This window comes from Felis catus, chromosome A2 (genome assembly GCF_018350175.1).
Source record: "Felis catus isolate Fca126 chromosome A2, F.catus_Fca126_mat1.0, whole genome shotgun sequence".
Taxonomy (NCBI): domain Eukaryota; kingdom Metazoa; phylum Chordata; class Mammalia; order Carnivora; family Felidae; genus Felis; species Felis catus.
The window spans coordinates 167909265-167924717 of record NC_058369.1 but is presented as its reverse complement, the minus strand read 5'-3'; the positions used below and the strand labels follow the sequence as shown (position 1 = coordinate 167924717).

Below are 15453 nucleotides of genomic sequence, written 5' to 3'. Positions count from 1 at the left end.
AAGCACAGGTGCCCACAAAGGCTTCAGGCAGCTGGAAACGGCCCCCAACAAGCATCCGAAACTCCACGGCCTGACGGTATAAGCCCGCCAGCCACACACACGTTTGTTTCTCAGGTCATTAAAATTAAACAAAACTTGAAAACCCCCGTCCCTTGGTCACACCCGCCACATTTCAAGGGCCCCACAGCCACATGTGGCTACTGACCTCCATTCTGGAAAACACAAGCAGAGGACAAAGAGAGCTCCTCTGCAACCCAACAGATATCAACTCAGGCTTACAGGCCATCTGGGTGAGATAATTCATTATGTAATCTCTGCCAATGGTATTCTGAAACTTCTCTCGCTTCTGATGGGACCCCACTCTTGTATTTTAAGAAAGCTACAGAAAACCAAGACGTCATATTCTTTCAGCTAAGAACAACTGCTTCTTGGGACAACTGGTGTGTTAATCTATGAGATTTCCTTAAAAAACTCCACCTCTTTAGTAAAGCCACTAAAGTAAATCCCATTAACTAAAAGTACCTCCTCCCATAAACTCCCATAAACCCTCAACATCAGGACTTTCAGGAAGTGTGTCCTAAAGGCCCGTAGTACCTACCTATACACAGGTGAATACCACGTAAGTAGAAAAATTGAGTGTACATCTCCCCAGTACACCTCACGATGTGATTAAAAATTACAGAACAAGGGGTACCTGCCTGGCTCAGTCAGAAGAGCCAGGGACTCGTGATCTCAAGGTCTTGAGTTTGAGCCTCAAGACGAGTGTAGAGTTTACTTAAATACAACTTAAACCTAAACTACTATGTACATTAAAACCACAAATAAAGTTACAAGTAACAAGATTAAAAATACTTGTATGTGCTTGCCAATCATAAAGTAATCAGCTACGATTTCAAGCTACGCTGTGATCAGGACAGTGCCACGAGGATTCTAGAACAGTGTTCTTCAGGACAGATACGGGTGGTAGTCAAGGGCAGATGTCCTGGGCCTTTCACCAGTGTCAGTCCAACGCCACAGTCGGAATGAGATCCTCTGAAAGTGTTCTCACCCCAGCACACACACTACAAATACGGCGAAACACAAATGCTGACAACTGCTGTGCCCCGGCCAGGCTGACAACTCCTGACTCGGTGCCTAGTTCATCCCAGTGGGTACTTGAGGATGTCAGGATCAACCTGTAAAGGTCAACTTCTTTTGAGATAAACATACAGGTTTCATATTTAAAATGGCAAACTCGGGGCGCCTGGGTGGCTCAGTCGGTTAAGCGGCCGACTTCAGCTCAGGTCATGATCTCACGGTGAGTTCGAGCCCCGCGTCGGGCTCTGGGCTGATGGCTCAGAGCCTGGGGCCTGTTTCAGATTCTGTGTCTCCGTCTCCCTCTCTCTGACCCTCCCCCGTTCATGCTCTCTCTGTGTCTCAAAAATAAATGTTAAAAAAAAAATTTTTTAATAAATAAATAAATAAAATGGCAAACTCAACAGACACATTTACTCTCCCTCCTCCTGAAACATCCACCAAGATTCTCCTTACAGACAGGACTTCTGCTTTCCAACACATAAAGAGCGGTAAAGTCACCAATCCACACCAACAAGCAAAACAAAGTTGAACTGAAAAACGGGATTTTTTTTGTTATTTCCAGAGAGAGGGTGCACGTGGGGAAGGGACAGAGAGGATCCCAAGTAGGCTCCACACGGTCAGCACAGAGCCTGACGCGGGGCTCAATCCCACGAACCATAAGATCACGACCCGAGCCAAAATCAAGAGTCTGATGCTCAAACAACTGAGCCACCCAGGCACCCCAAGAGACAGCTTCTTTTTTTAGATCTGCCCCATAAGTGAGGTGTGCCTCCCGCACTGAAAACACAGGTGGGCACACAGAATGGGAACTCGCCAATGCAGAAGCCTCCAGAGAGGCTGACAGGGAAATCCGATGAGCTGACAGGGAAATCCGAACCGTCACCAGCCGGGGTTGCTGGCAGCTCTGTGAGGACAAGTCTGAGGTACACACTTTCATGAGCTCTACCAGCCCTCACGGGAAATCTGGGACAAAAACGTACTGGGGCTTCGGGCAAGGGAAAAGGAACCATCTAAAAATACCAAAACGTGGGGTGCCGAGCATTCAGCTCTTGGTTTTCCCTTGGGATTCTCTCTCCCTCTCTCTGGCCCTCGGCTGCTCATGCTCTCATGGGCTCTCTCTCCCTCAAAAATAAATAGGGGATGGGCGTCTGGGTGGCTCAGTCGGTTAAGCGTCCAACTTTGGGTGATGACCTCACGGTTCGTGGGTTCGAGCCCCGTGCTGGGCTCTGGGCTGACAGCTCAGGTCCTGGAGCCTGCTTCAGATCCTGTGCCTCCCTCTCTCTGTTCCTCCGCCACCTGTGCTGTCTCTCAAAAATAAACATTAAAAAAATTTTTTTTAAATAAACTTTAAAACAAAATAAATACAAATACCAAAACAGGGACACCTGGCTGGCTCAGTGGATTGAATGTCTGGCTCTTGATTTAGGCTCTGGTCATAATCTGCTGGTTTGTGAGACAGAGCCCTTCTCCCCCAGTAGGGCTCCGTGCTGGGGGAGGAGCCTGCTTGGGATTCTCTCTCTCTCTCTGCCCCGCCCCCCCAAACACCACACACCACGTTCTTCTAGAGGAAGTCTGCCCTCAAGGGAAATGCACTGCTGGAGCCCAACCTACCCAGGGGCAGGGAAATACCCAACTCCAGTCCCCTCCTGCCCTCCTGTCCCACCCAAGGGGAAGTGGGAGGCACTGGTGAAGTGGACCAGAAAGCGGAGACCTGCTCAGGGACGGGGACACCTCCACCTCCCCCTCCCCCACCGGCCTGCACACCACTTGCCTACTGACAGCAAGCAGTTCCTTTGTCTGGTACCTCATGTGCACCTTTCAACGAAACATCACCAGGCATACCAGAGGGCCAAACACAGTCTGGCAGGCTTAAGCAAGCCTCGGCGCAAGTCACCAGTGCAGGAATCGCCAAATCAGGAATCTGGTGAAACTGTGACTGATATGCTACGAGCTTTAATGGAAAAGCAGACTACACGCTAGAACAGAGGCACAACGTAAGCAGAGGTCAAATTCCTAAGAGTCAGCAAGAAATGCTAGAGAGCGAAACCCCGGCAGAAAAGATCAAGGTCTCTGATGAGCTTAGTAGTAAACGGGGCATGGCTGAGCCAAGGGGCAGACAAGCCAGGGGAGGGACAGACCGACCGCAGAGCGCCCAGTGCCCGTGGGGCAGCCAGCAGAGGTGCGGCCGCGGCCGGAGCGCCAGAGCTAGGAAAAGAAGGATCAGAAACAGGGCTCCGAAGCATCAATCAGCTCTGAAGGACTAAATGAGAATTTCCCCCAAATTAACGTCAGGCACCCAACAACACCTCCAAGAAGAACGGAGAACACTATGTGGGATAAATACCCAAAAATTACACCTGGGCGTATCACATTCAAACTTCAGAAAATCAAAGATTAAAAAAATCTTGAAAGAAGCCAGAGGAAAAGACAGCCTACCTATGAGGCAAAAGAATTCCATCCATGTAAGAAAGAAGGGAGTGAAACAGTTTTAAAGTGCTGGGCGGGGGGAGGGGACCGGGGGGGGGGGGGTGGACACCACCTCCAATTCTGTAGCCTGCAAAGTTATCCTGCAAAAGTGAAGAAGAAAGGCCTTCTCTGGCCAACAAAAACTGAGGGAATTTGTTGCCAGCAGATCCACCTTGCAAAAAATGTTAGAAGTCCTTCAGAGAGAAGGAATGTGCTGTAGGACAAAAACTCAGATCTGCATAATGAACACCAGAGAAAAGAGAGGTAGATATAAAATGCGCTTTAATTTTCCTCAGTAATCTAACAGGTAACTGTTCCTTCAAATAACAGCAACAGCGTATTCCACGACAGACACTTCTGCGCATCCCTAGACTTCCTGCAGGTGAAATGAACGAGAACCCCACAGGCAGGAGAGAAGAACTGGCATCAGAAGGTGCTTGCACTACCCAGGGACCATGACAGTGTCGATGGCTGTGAAGTCAGTCATAAAGGAACACTGCAAACTCTAGGGCGACCACGAAAAAAGGTAAAAAGGAAAGGGGGGGGTAACACTCTAAAAAGGAAAGAAAATGGAATCACATGAAATGTTCAATTAAATCTACAAAAGGCAGGGGCGCCTGGATGGCTCAGTTGGTTAAGCGTCCCAGGTTGATTTCAGCTCAGTTGGTGATCTCCTGCTATGTGAGATCAAGCCCCACTCTGGGCTCCGTGCTGAAGGTGAGGGACTGCTTGCAATTCTCTCCCCGCCCTCTCTCAAAATAAATAATTCAACTTAAAAAAAAAACAAACTACAAAAGGCAAAAAAGTTGGAAGCAAGGAAGACAAAAACAGCAACAAAGGACACTGGTAAAAACCCATAAATGGTTCAAGAGCCACTTTAAACATCAGTGGCCTGGGGGCACCTGAGTGGCTCAGTCAGGCTCCACACTGTTGGTTTCGGCTCAGATCATGATCTCAGGGTTTGTGGGTTTGAGCCCGAGTCCGGGCCCACACTGTGAAGCCTGCCTGGGATTCTCTCTCTCCCAGCCCCTACCCCACTCACTCTCTCACAATAAATAAACATTAAAAAAAAAAAAAAAAAAAATCCACGGTCTGAATAAAGCATTCTACAACCCACCTAACAGAATTTCTCCTGCGTGGCACACTGACCCACCCACTTCTCCATCAGCCTCCTCTCAGGTCCTTCGAAGAGCTCGCTCTTCCACGGGACACTCCCACGGGCTCCCCCCACCCCCTCAGCTAACCAAATTGGACGCCCAGGCCCCTTCCCTGAACCCCGGCCGGCCAGGCCCCTACGACCCAGCAGCTACCCTTCCCTAGCTTAGCCTCTCCCATGGGTCAACCACCCACCGGGAAAAGTGGAAGGATGCACAGGAGGCAGGTCTGCGTCCCGTGCACACCTGCAAGGCCTCAGTCAGTACACCTGCTGGTTTCTGGCCTGTTATTTTTCGTGCCTGTCACCTTTACTGTTTTTTTTAACATTCTTAAAAATTGGTGTTAATGGACACGCTGTAATAGTCACAAAAAACACAAGTTAGAGATGCTAGTTATTTTTCCTGCAACAGAGAAGATGGTTTCATTAATTTACTACCAAAACCCACCACACATGTCACCCGTGTCATCTTGGGGGGGGGGGGGGGAACCTCAGACTCCTGCACAGCATCAAAGGCTCGTCCCCTGATTTCGTATCCTCCCGGCCGCCATCCCAGGTGCAAACCGGACTTCACCATCGGGCTTTGAACAATGAGGTCTGAGTGCCCTGGTCCCTCCCAGGTGCCCTCTGCATCCTCCAACTGCGAGGACACGCCTCCTCGCCGGAGGACACGCCTCCTCGCCGGAGGACACGCCTCCTCGCCGGAGGACACGCCTCCTCGCCGGAGGACACGCCTCCTCGCCGGAGGACACGCCTCCTCGCCGGACGACACGCCTCCTCGCCGGAGGACACTTCGGGGCAGCTAGCTTCCTCTCTGCTGAAACTGCATCTTACACACGCCTCCATCATAGCATGCATCATCATCTCGTACCCATCACTGTTTTCCAGGCTTTTTACATCATAAACTCCTTGAGGGCAGAAGCCATCAAAGTTAGCTTTCGATCTCAGTAATCCAGTCCCCAGCAAATTATGAGGAGACTGAGTACAGTTACTCTGGGGAACAAAATGTCAGGGAACTATTAAGGTTCCCTCATATTCCACTGGTGAATCAGTTGAAGCCCCATCGATTCATCAATATGCATGCTGCACTCAGCATTGTAAATGTTGGTGCATAAAGGGTTTAAATTTCCTAATTAAATCTCCCAAAGATTTCACTTCTAGGAAGACTTGAGCAAATCAGCAAATCTTCTCACTGGCTACGACTCAGTCCATGACGGTGATCTTTTTAACGTCTGTTGGGCAACCATCTTCGACGACTCCATGGAGCCCGTCACTACCTACTTGCTTGATGGTCAACTGTTCTAGCCACACTGGAAACACTTAACACCATTCCTTCCCAGTCTGTGTTCAGGCAAATGACACTGCATGTGACTTGAACACACCTCCTGCCTTACAAGGATAAACTCAGTCAACGAAAAGAGCAGAACTGGAGACATTTAAATTAGCATCTTTCAAACTTTTGGTAGAGCGTGCAAGGTTGAATTTGGCAAATTAAAAAAATACATGTGAAACACAAACACACACAAAGATGATAACGTGACCCGATAAAGGTGTTACCTACACAGCTATTACTATACTACAACATATAAACGTATAAAGACACACACGCCCCAAACTTACAAGGTCACAGGCCAACTTTATGTCAATATAAGAAATAAAGAATTCAGGACTAAATCACGAAAAGAAAAAAATTTATGCAGTACCAGGACAAAGAAATGTGGGCACGGCGGCACCACCACCAGAAGTAATGGTCAGATGGAAACCAGGCACCAGGCCTGCACCCCAGCTCACGCTGCAGGGGCCCTTACTGGCAGGGCAGTTTCAAAAAACACACACACGGGCCACCATTACCCCTTTAACAATGAAAGCCATCCCATGGGGTGGCAGGCACCACAGACACGGGAGCACCCTGACCCAGCTGATACCTGAGCACCCAGTTCAGGCACTGAGGGCAGGACCGCTGCCCTTATTTCTGCAGCAGAAAACCCGAGGCCCAGAGACAGTACCCACCCAGGGTTCAGAGTTGCACACCACTGTGGTGAACGAGCAAACCAGGAGTCAAGCTCAGACCCAGGCCCTCCAAGCATAAGCTGCTCTCTTCAGATACAGAAGTGAGACGCCAAAGTAGCTCACTGCGGGGGGGGGGGGGGGGGGGGGGGGGGAAGCCTAGGGGCGCAGTAGGTTAAGCTTCCAAACTCTTGACTTCATCTCAGGGGGCTTGAGATCAAACCCCAGATGGCGCTCTGCCATGATAGCGGAGAGCCTGCTTTAGATTCTCTCTCCCTGCCCCCCCCCCAAATAAATAAACATGAGACATGAGAAAAAAAGTATCTCACTAAGTATGCTGTAGAAATTTCTACATCAAAACAATGGGTCTTTTAAAAAAATAAGAAAGAAAAAGACACCATCTCACCCACCTGCCTTCTGCAGAGGCTGCACTAATTTCCAGCCTAACCAGTATCATCAGCCTCATGTTCCTACCCTCAGGAACAACACTAACCTGTTTGACTTTTCCAGCCACTTAAATGAAGCCTGATCTGTTTTGCACCCATGAAGTTAAGCATCTTTTCATGTTCAAGAGCTATTTGTAAGTGCCTCCACTGAACTGCTGGCCTATGTCCTTTGCCCATTCTTCCACCTGTTGGCCTTTGTGTTTGGCGGGAGAGGGGGGGAAACCAAGTTCTTACTATGTCTTCTAACATGCATTCCTTCAATGGGGGCCATTCACCAGCTGAGCCGAAAAATACTCACTTGCTAGGGCTGGAAGAAGTGGTCGCTATAGAGTACTCCTATCAACATAAGACAGAGTGCAATTCAAACTCTCAAGCGAGTCCAGACAAGCCCAGGACAGGCACCCTGTCAGCACAGAGGCTCCAGAGAAAGAAGCACAAACAGAGACCTACAGAGATGGTGGTCTACAGAGCCACTTAGTGGGTGGGGAGGCTTCTCTAGTGGGTTAAGCATCTGACTCTCGCTTTCTGCTCAGGTCATGATCTCACAGTTCAGGTTCGTGGGTTCAAGCCCTGCGTTGCGCTCTGCACTGACAGTGTGGAGCCTACTTGGGATTCTCCCTCTCTGCCCCTCCCCAGCTGGCATGCTCTCTCTCTCAAAATAAACAAACTTGTAAGAAAATATGTTCCCGTATACCCAATATGCCAGATATTGTACATCCTAACCTCATCTTCTCAAGAAGTCTCCATCCACTACGCTGTACCTGAACGATCACGGACTAGCTGTCTCTGGAAAAACAGATTCTCGCTTCTTTTAGGTTACACTTCAGTAGTCTCGACGACACACAGAGAAATCCTGTAGTCTAAAGCTTCGGTTCATCTGAGAAAACAGCTGCTGGAGTAAAGAGATTAGTTCTCACGGCACCTCGTCCTCGAAGGATGAAATGCCTCCTCTTTCCCAGAGATTCTCTGGATTACCTGTTTCTCAAGTCTAACTCCGAAGGGTCCAACCCTGCCCAAGGAGACTCCTGCTTTCCTCCAAGTAAACCTCACAGCCACGAAAACTGAGCTGGGGCATATACACACACACAATTGCCAACATGTCCCTGGGAGTGAAGGCTGGTACTTCAAATACCGATTTCTCTAACATTGCTTGCACTTTAACCCCTGTGCCATGACCTCAATACCGAAACAGAAGCTCTGGTTCCCAAAGTTAAGTCAGCTAGCAACTTCTACAACCACTCTACAGGTGAATTAAACCATCATTATTAACATTTACAAGTGTTATATTCCTAGAGAGTTCTTGATGGTAGAATTCTGGGTAAAATAAGTGTGGTCATTTTTTCTAAGTGAGATTTCACTTTAATGACCAAGAGAGAAAAGAGCATTTATTTCCCAATCAAACCACCTTTACTAACTTCTTTTCCTGTACATCATTGAAAAAGTACTAGAAAGGCACGCTACAGATTCCCAAACCTCTTGGGTACCTTCAAAACCTCACCTGATTCACTTTAGACTTTCTATGACCAATGAACCACTTCATTTTCCATTCAATACAATAACCTCTAAAAATCCAGCCCCTTAAGTCAGATACTCTTCATCAACTGCATGCAAACCAGTCCGTAGGGAAAGAAAAGCTCTAGCTACAAAGAGAACGCCGGGGCACCAAAACAAAGACGGAAGTTAAATGTAACAAAATACCCCATGACACCGCTAAACGCACAACTTCACTACCCCTCCCTCCCTCCAAATACCATTTCCCCCACCCCACCCCAGAAACAAGGTGCAAACGGAAATGATCTCTATGGAATAAGGCGAGGAGTGCTCTTGTCCATGAAGCTTACCTACCCTCATCTTTGACCACGAACATAGTAGGTATTTGATGACCTACATGAGGTGCTCCGTGACCTACATGAGGTGCACCTAACAAGCCAAATTTTCTACACAGCTCAGTTACGAAACCTTGGTTTTGTTACTATTTTACAAAAGAGAGAAAGATACTCAAGAACCTATGTGTCCAACATGACTGCTACAAACACACCACCCTTTTAGACCTCTAACAGACTCTTGGAGTCAAGGTCCTCAAGCCTGGGACTTAAGACACCTCTACATTCTGAAATGTTGTTACTCTGTATCCCAAATCTTAGCCACCCACAGAAGTGACCATCTTTCCACCAGACCTTTCTCAAACATCTCTCCACCTAACATCTAAGCAACCTTGCTCTGCTTGCAAAACAAACAAAACCTCCTTTGTTCCTTCCCAATCCATGAGACTCAACATTGAAAATGGAGCTCAAGGCAGAAACCCCCTTTCTTGCACAAGGCCTGTTCTATCCCCCCCCCCCACCCCCCACCGGGAGAATGCTGCCGGTTCTACACTGTTTCAAGTAACATAATTCCAGGCCAAAAACCCACTGAAGACACTCCCTCTCTTCAGCTTTAAAAACCAGAAAATCAAAACACTCATTACTTCTATTAACCCAGAAAAGTCCTAATTGTAAAGAAAACATTTTCTAAAATGTTTAATTGTGACATCAAACTAATTTAGTGCAATGCTAGCTGCTTCGTGGAAAAGCAGCAGGCCCGACGTTCAACAGGAAAGAGGTCTGGGAGTTTCCTCTGTGTCATTTCATTACCTGACAAATTACCAGAACACACACACACGTAGGTGGGGAAACACAGAAATGAACTGTCACTCCTTATCACAGACTATCTACTAAGTCTTTATCTTGTGCTGACCTAACATGTCCTTAAGTATTCCCGACACAAACGAGGAAATTACTTCCACTGTAACTCAAGATCTCAGACCAACGATTGCAAAAACCGGCCATCGTCAACTATCAGACACTTAGAAGCACGACTAAAGTCCCTTCATTACAAGAGAAGACACGGCAAGCACTCAGTCCTGGTACTTGTGAACGCAAATTGGGTATTTTTGCCCCCAACTTTCCTAAAATCTGGATTTCATTTACCGCAGCAGGGTAATCAGGACAAAGACACGCCTGGAAGAAGGATCCAATTCAACCAGTATTCTCTCGGCATCCTGGGTCTGGAGCAATGGACGGGCACAAAGGGAACACACAAGAGAAGGTTCCAGGCCTGCCCCAGGGAACACACAGGGAGGCCCCAGCACAGATACAAGGCAAAGTGCAATAGCCTTTGCTGGTGAAAAGTAGGATGAGCATTTCCAAGAGCACAGATCACATGCCCCCTGAAGCAATCACACTCCAAATACAACTGATCCTTGCAACTGAAGTGAAGAATCCTAAAACACCTGGAGTATTTCCATAAATAAATATACACACACAAAAAAAACAAACCCACGAAGTTCTACTGCCTCACAGCCATTCACCGTGGTTGCTATTGTCTATCTAGAATGGCCAAAACTCCTTACAAATGTTAGGGGTAGCATTTTTAAAAACACCAAACTATGTCCAAATAAGGAATAGCTCTCGAAATAAGGTATTACAGATATAAATAAAACAGACTCCTCCCCCCACTGACGTAGAATGCAACCCTTAGAAATTTAACTACCTTTTTAATTCCTCTAAGATTTTATTTTCAAATAATCTCTACATCCAACAATGGCCACGAACTTACAACCCTGAGGTCAAGAGTCACACACTCCACCGACTGAGCCAGCCAGGCACCCTTCGTAATTTTTTTCGGCAATTAATTTTCCCCACCTTAAAAATGAGACATTTAAAAAAATAACAAGGTATTTTTTAAACTTTCTTAAGTAGAACATTTAAACAAAAGAGGTCAGCAACGGGTGCAGCTGGATGGCTCGGTGGGTTCAGCATCCAACTGACTTCAGCTCAGGTCAAGATCTCCAGGCTTGTGAGTTCCAGCCCCTAAGTCAGGCTCTAAGCTGACAGTACAGAGCCTGCTTGGGATTCTCTCTCTTTCTCTCTCTCTCTCTCCCTCTCTCTCCCCACTGCTCACACTCCCTCAAAATAAATAAGCTTCTTAAAAAAAAAAAAGTTCGACTGGTTTCTGCATGCACCCCTAAAATTACAAAGTTTGAAAAACACCTATAATCAACCTATAACGAAAGCATCAAAATTCTCCAAGCTGAACTCCAGAAGTTTTTTCCAATTAGGCTTTAAAATTGTCTTTCCACTCCTACATTATCATCCTTTTTTTTTTTTTTTTAATTTACTTATTTGAGAAAGAGAGAAAGAGCGTGTGAGCACAAGCAAGGGAGGGGCAGAGAAGAGAATCCCAACCAGGCTCTGCTGTTAGTGCACAGCCCGACCTGGGGCTCCAACTCCCAAACCATGAAGTCCTGACCTGAGCCAGAACCAAGAGGCGACACTTCAGTGACTGAGCCACCCAGGGGCCCCTAATAATCACTTCTACTACTATTCTTGTCTTCACCAACTTTGCTTTTCTTCTCATTTACCTCCTGAACTTAAAGTTCTCACAGATCTTATTTACCCAAAAAAACACTACAGCATTTGTTACATCTCACCACTGACCCTGTCCTGAGAATTCCCTAATAAGCCTGCAATTATGCCAACTTCCCCACTAGGTGGTGTCCTGAACAAATTTAGAGCAAACCAAATTTCCAACATAGACCTCCACCACTCTAAATTTTGCAATCATTTCCCAGATAGTAAAAAGGCGAAATAAGGCTTTTTAAATACCCTACTAAAACATCAACTTACAAATATAAAGCCTGATTTCATTAACTTAATCCTCACCCAGAGACATCAGAAATGGAACACAATCACCCTTAACCATCACAGCGGCTGATGGCAGTCCCACCGCTGTAACCTCAGTGGAAGGTAACAGGAAACATCACCAAGGTGACACAGTGAGCATTACACTGCGACCCTGAAAAGCTGAACTTAATTTACCAGGGCGCCTGGGGGCTCAGTCGGGTAAGCAAGCGACCGACTTCAGCTCAGGCATGATCTTGAGGTTCGGGAGTTTGAGCCCCGTGTCGGGCTCCGTGCTGACAGCTCAGAGCCTGGGACCTGCTTCAGATTCTGTGTCTCCCCAACCCCCTCTCTGCCCCTCCCCCACTCCCACTCCTTCCCTCTCTTGAAAATAAACACTAAAAACAATTTTTTTAACGGGAAAAACTAACTTACCGAGCTTTAAAGTCCCTTTTTAAAACTAAAAAATACACACGCATACATCATCCCACCACAAACCTGATTTTTGAGTTTGCTGGGTTGAAAACTATTGATGGCGCGGAGTACAACTGTATTTGCTTGACACTGTCCAAAACAGAGTTAATACAAGGAAAAACGGGTCTACTCTTAATTCTTACCCCTGTAAGAATCATGAGTTTGCTGAAAAAGAAAAGCTATTGTAAGCCACTTAATTGCAGGAATAGTGTAATTCCCTACCCGTGATTTACTCTTCAGAACATTAGTCAAAGGATACTCCCCACCCAGCCCTCCAGGTAAGTCAGACCGGCAACCAAAAATACCTCTCAAATACACCATGTCAAGAAAACAAACTTAACAACGCTGATTTTTTTTTTCCTACGAGGGTGCTGAACTCTGAAACTCTTTAAAGCCTCGTTTTTACACTTCCAATCTCCCCCTTCTACAGCACCAGCTCAAGGCTGCTTAGGCCCGTTTCAAAACTCAGCCTCCCGGCTCCCACACCCACCAACCCCTCCGCCAAGCCCATTTACTTCCCGAATTCAGACGCGAGTAACAAACATTCCACCGCCCACTAGATAATGTGCATAAAAAGCACGGATCTTTTTGTTACCGGGCATACAGATACAGAAGCACTGGGGCCCCCACATAGGTGGCTCAGTCGGTTAAGCCTCGGCTCGGATCGTGATCTCTCTGGTGTGCGTTCGAGCCCCGCGTCGGGCTCTGTGCTGACGTGTGGAGCCCACTGGGGATCCCGTTCCCCTCTCTCTCTGCCCCGCCCCTGCTCCTGCCCTCGCTCTCAAAAATAAATAAATAAATAAATAAGTAGACTTTAAAATATATACACGCAAGTACTAACCCCAGAGAAACTGTAGTCTCTTACTGTGAACAGGAGAAGTCCAGATTAAATTTCCCAGAGAAATCTGAGAATGGGGCAGTTAGGGGGAGAGGCAGGCTGTAAATACGTGTCATTAAAACATTTCTGATACACACAATCAGCGGAGAAAACGATCAGGAAACGCGTTCCAACGACAAGTTTCTTCTCTCCTTTTGCTGGTCGGTCGTTCAAGTTCGCCCTAACTCAATTCGAAGTCCTCCGAATTCTGGTCCCAACTCAACTGGCCGCCGCTCCGCCTGCCCCGCCCCCCGCCAGGTGGCGGTGTGACCTTGCCCCCTTTCCCGTCCGCTCTCAGGTGGTAAAGGAACGCGTCCGCGGCCCCTAACAACCACTACCGCCTCCCAAAACAGGTCTGGGCGACACGAAGTTTGCGACTTACTCTTCTCGCCAACTCCATCCCCGCTTGGGCAGAAGCGGCCATAAACCGCAAGCTCCGGTACAGCCGGAGGCCGTCCCCCCCCCCCCCCCCCCCAACGCACACTGGCCATTTCGGTTGAAATCCTGGCGTTCTGCTAGTCGCCAAACTTTAGAAAATCCCAGGGGGAAGTTCCGGGAACGCGGCTTCGCGTCTCCCGGAGCCGCTTCCTGGTCCCCGCGCCCCGCAGCGCCGCCCCCCACGAGGCTTCCACTCTCTCTGCAGACCCGCCTGGTCTCCGGCTTTGGGCTCCTTCCTCCACGCGGAGCTTGAAAGAAAGAACAAACCTGCCTTTCACGCCGCCGGCCCCCCGCCAACGCTGAACTGGAGGGACGCGGGGTGACCCCGGCCCCGCGCCGCCCGCCCTCCGCACGGGCCCCGGCCCAACCGCCGGCGCGGGCCGGCCCAGGACGAGTGCCACCCCCGACTGCGGGGGCCCGCGGCCTCGCACCGGGTCCCCGTGCTCCGCGGCCCGACGCTCACCCCCGACCCCCCCCCCCCGGCCTGACCCCCACCCCCCCCCGCCTGACCGCCCGCCCGAGGCCGGACGCCCACCCGCGCGGCCCGCACCCCCCCGCCTCACGGCCGCCCGGACTCCCCAGCGGGCCCCTGGCCGCCACCGCCGCCCCAGCCCGCCGCCCACCCCCCGAAGCCCCGGCCCCACGGCAGGCCCCTGGTCCCCGACCCCCCGACGCCGGCCCCGAGGCCCGACCCCCGCCCGCGGGCGGCCCTCACCGAGCACAGGGAGCCGGCAGCGGGCAGGAGGCGCGGCGGGGCGGCGGCCCGGGTCCCCTCAGCTCCGGCACGGCGGCGCTGGCGGCGGTGGCGGCGGCGGCTCCTCGCGCTTTCCTTTCTCTCCTTTCTCCGACAACAAACAGGAAGTGCGTCACGCGGCGGCGGCGGCGCGGCGACGTGCACTTCCGCCCGACCCTGACGCCGCGCATGCGCCCCGCCCCGCCCGCCTTCCCGAAGGTTCGCGGAGGCCGGGCACTGGAGAGAGGCGGGGGTGGGGGGGAGCGGAGCCGGGGGCCGTGCCCCGCAGCCCCCCGCGCGTCCCGTCCCGCGCCCACCGAGCTTGGCGGCGGCGGCGGCGGCGGCGGGTCTGGGACGCCCGAGCCGCGCCGGTCTTCGTCTCCCCGGGGCCGGCCGGCCTCGGCCGCCCGGGGACCCGCCTCCGTGACCTCCGCTAGTTCAGGCCACATTCAGGGTAATGAATGAGACACGGCAGGCGCAGGGGGAGCTCCGAGCGGAAGCGGCCCCTTTGTGAGCGGACGCTTGTGTGCACGCGCGACGTCCGCGTGTGAGCCTGTCGCCCCGCAGTGCCGGCCCCGGTGGGGGACCGAGCCCGGGGAGCTGCGTGCTGCGCGCTCCCTGCTCCCCCCCCCCCCCGGAGCCCCCTCCCCAAGCCCAGCGCCCTTCCGGCTGCCGCCGAAGGTGGTGTTCCCGGCGGCCGCCTGAGCCACTTCAGGGAGCTGCTCGGTCTTCCTGCGTGTCTCCCGTGTGCCCCGGGCGTCCGCACGGTGTTACACTTCTGCTTGCTCTGCTGCCAGTCTGCCTTACGTCGGTTTAATCGCTAGCCCAGCTGAAGAACCCGCAAGGGAAGAGGGGAGAACTCTGCCCCCATGGAGCCGATCCGAGTCCTCCGGATCCTCTGGAAGAGCACACCGTCCACACTGTTTATTTGTAACAGCTGATGACTAACCTTCACTGTAGGCATCTGGAAGGTTTAAGTAGCCGTGGCCGTAGTTTTAACTGCTCTAGGGGCTGAGGGCGGGCCGCGCCGAGACCCAAGACGGGCCACTCTGGCATGAAGGTGATTTTGAGGTGAAGGCGGTGGAGCCCCTGTGAGCTCAAGAGAACCCCTCCCTTGATAA

At 50.6% G+C, this 15453-nt stretch overlaps 1 protein-coding gene across 9 annotated transcripts in view; it reads right to left on the bottom strand.

Annotated features, from left to right (window-relative positions):
• DNAJB6 (DnaJ heat shock protein family (Hsp40) member B6) overlaps positions 1–15164 on the bottom strand; it is a 69132-nt gene extending 53968 nt beyond the window's left edge. For 6 of the 9 annotated variants that reach the window (XM_045053078.1, XM_045053083.1, XM_023250816.2 and 3 more), the window contains exon 1: positions 14315–14445. The gene's annotated coding sequence lies outside the window, so the exon portion shown is untranslated. Of the gene's footprint in view, positions 1–13125; positions 13151–13866; positions 13935–14314; positions 14446–15139 lie in introns of those variants that run through there. The other 3 variants (XM_045053081.1, XM_045053079.1, XM_045053082.1) reach the window with 3 other exon arrangements.
• Positions 15165–15453: the final 289 nt, after the last annotated feature.